The sequence below is a fragment of the Ovis aries genome, chromosome 21 (assembly GCF_016772045.2).
Source record: "Ovis aries strain OAR_USU_Benz2616 breed Rambouillet chromosome 21, ARS-UI_Ramb_v3.0, whole genome shotgun sequence".
Lineage (NCBI taxonomy): Eukaryota > Metazoa > Chordata > Mammalia > Artiodactyla > Bovidae > Ovis > Ovis aries.
Window position 1 is genome coordinate 30,004,813 of NC_056074.1, and position 2,807 is coordinate 30,007,619.

Genomic DNA, 2,807 nt, shown 5'->3' on the forward strand with positions numbered 1-2,807 from the left:
CCTCTCTGCCTCACTCTTCTTACAAAACAAACAGATCTCTTTGGTTCTCCCTTAGAGAACACCTCTCTTTTCTCCAGATGAACTTCCACCTGACTGACTGGGGTCCTGAAAGCTTTTGCTCCAGGACATCCTTGTGACTAGTCCTGAATTCAAATATCCTCAGGGTGGAGCAGAGGCGGAGGTTGGGGCAGAGAGGTAAAACCAGTTTCCCAGAAGACCAAACAATCCCTACTCAATCTGGAGGCGTATTTACTGCAGATCAGTTTCCAGGTAACCACAGCTCCCTCGTCTAGGGGGCCTTGAATCCAGGTAGTAGTTTCCTGCTACACGAGGAGATGGAGAAGGAGGCCATGCATCCTCCCCCAGGAAGCAGGAGACGGATTACATCACTGCTTGTAAAATGAGGGTAAAGTGTGGATTTTAGTATGGTTAAATCTTTCGTCTTCACAGTTTGGGTTTCAGAGGAGTGAAGATGAGAATAGAAGGGTGCGAGTTTCCTGTGGCAGAAAAGGATAGCACTTAGGTGGATGGAGACTGGGAGGGACCACAGGGGGAAATGAAGCAGCACGTGAATTCCTGGGCGTGAGAGAGCAGTGGGTGAAAGGCAGACTCAGCCCGAAACATCGAGAGAGGCTGCTCTGTTTCTGGTTTGGTCTCATTTTTTTTCAACTGAACAATCCCAGATGACAGCGGGCAGCCAGCCTTGGGTCAGAACGGTCTGTCACCGAGCCTGACTCCCAGCCTTCCTTTGGGGCCAGGATGCTCTGCTCTCAGACTTACTTCCCATCCCCTGACCCCTGCTCCTGCCACCATCAGCTCCCCCAGGACAGATCTCTGCTTGCTTCTGTTAGGTCGGCAACTGGCCCTTTAAGCACGGTCAGCTCAGCAGGCCCCGGCTGGCACAGAAAAGCTTGTGGCAGACAACAGTGTTTATTCTAGGCAATTGTCCCAGACCGGTTACTCCCTGCTAACTCCCCACCTGCTGCTGCAGGCCGCCTCTTTTCCCATGTCTCAATTCATCCTCCCCAAGCCTTGGCTAAGAGGCTCTCCCGGTTCCAGTCCCGCCCAGAAGGACCCAAGCCCCTAAGCTGGGGGAAGGGAATGTCAACCGCAGGTGAGACGTGATTGAAGGTTGTGCTCTGGCCCTTCCAGGTAACAATTGCCCTGGGTCAGGGCAGTCTCAGCGCTCCACCCAGCTCCAACCTGCTGGGCCAGGTGTGCCTCAGCCCACGGGAATGGACAAAAGGTGAGGCTTCCAAGCAGCACCGGCCGAACACTGGACCTTTAGTGATGGCCCAGAGGCAAGAAGAGATGGAGACATACCACCATCTAACCAGAGACCCTGGCTGTCTGCTCATTCTTCCTGCCCTGAGACTGTGGAGCGCCTTGCCCTGGAGAAGGCACCTGTCAATGCAGGTCGCCAACTTCAGCTCTGGAAGCTGGGCTCCGGTCTGCGGACAGAGCGTGGGCTGTGGTCTCACCCTGCATGGGTCGGCTGCCCCTCTGGGAACATGCCTCTGAGTCCCACTTCTGGGTCCCTGGTCCTCATTTTTGTCATGCTCCCCAGCCACGGCTCTCCTCCTGTCTCTCTCACCTCATTCAGAGCTCTTCCCTTCCTAGAGGCGGTTGTTTTTTCATCTTTGAGATAAAGGCAGAGTAAGGACCGAGACAGCCTGGGGTCACAAGGGTGACAACAGCAGAGTGGAATGTCTGTCATTAAAAGTCCAGAACAGGGTGTAGTTTGAGGAGGAGGAGAGAGAATCTCACTTCAGGTTTCTCTGTAAGTCTGGTTATCTCCAAACCACCCAGCCAAGCGGGGCTTCAGTCCCACAATGGAGTGGTGATGGGCAAGAGAGGGAAGGCTAGAACTTAGGATATTTTTGCTTTACTTTGACGTCACTTGTGTCTATGTTAGATGGAGCCTTTATCTCTGATCTCACCTCACCTCCTGAGGGTAGTGAGTGTATCCTGGAGGTCCAGGGGCTGTTGGGAGCAGTGGAATCAGACCATTCAGTGTCTGTGTGACCACAAGGAAGTAACTGAAAGTGTTGGTCTCTCAGTCTTGTCCAACTCTTTGCAACCCCATGGACTGGGACCTGCCAGGCTCCTTTGTCTATGGAATTCTCCAGGCAAGAATTCTGGAGTAGTCATTCTCTTCTCTAGGGGATCTTCCCAACCCAGGAATCAAACCTGGGTCTCCTGCATTACAGGCATTGAGCCTCCATGAACTTCACTCTTCATCTGTAAAAGACTAGTATTAATAAATAGAGTAATAGGGAATTCTCAGTGCAAGGGGAATGAGTTTGATCCCTGGTAAGGGAAGATCCCACATGCCACATGGCGAACCCCCCAAAATAAATTTTAAATAAATTTTAAAAATAAATGGAGTAATAATAACTTCATTTTATAGGGTTCTGAGGACTACATTGAAGACACATTAAAACCCCGCCACATCATAGATACTTAGTTCAGTCACTCAGTCGTGTCCGACTCTGCGACCCCATGGACTTTAGCACGCCAGGCTTCCCTGTCCATCACTAACTCCCAGAGGCTACTCAAACTCATGTCCATCTTGTCAGTGATGCTATCCAACCATCTCATCCTCTGTTGTCCCCTTCTCCCACCTAAAGTCTTTCCCAGCATCAGGGTCTTTTCCAATGAGTGAGTTCTTTGCATCGGGTGACCAAAGTATTGGAGTTTCAGCTTCAGCATCAGTCCTTTCAATGAATATTCAGGACTAATTAATTTCCTTTAGGATTGACAGGTTGGATCTCCTTGCAGTCCAAGGAACTCTTAAGAGTCTTCTC

General features: G+C 50.9%; 1 long non-coding RNA gene across 1 annotated transcript; it reads left to right on the forward strand.

The window, feature by feature from the left end:
- Positions 1 to 234: 234 nt before the first annotated feature.
- On the forward strand, positions 235 to 2,383 carry LOC132658365 (uncharacterized). Its single transcript, XR_009597925.1, has 2 exons — positions 235 to 406; positions 1,153 to 2,383. It is a non-coding gene; the product is annotated as an uncharacterized LOC132658365 (long non-coding RNA).
- The last annotated feature ends 424 nt before the right edge of the window (positions 2,384 to 2,807 follow it).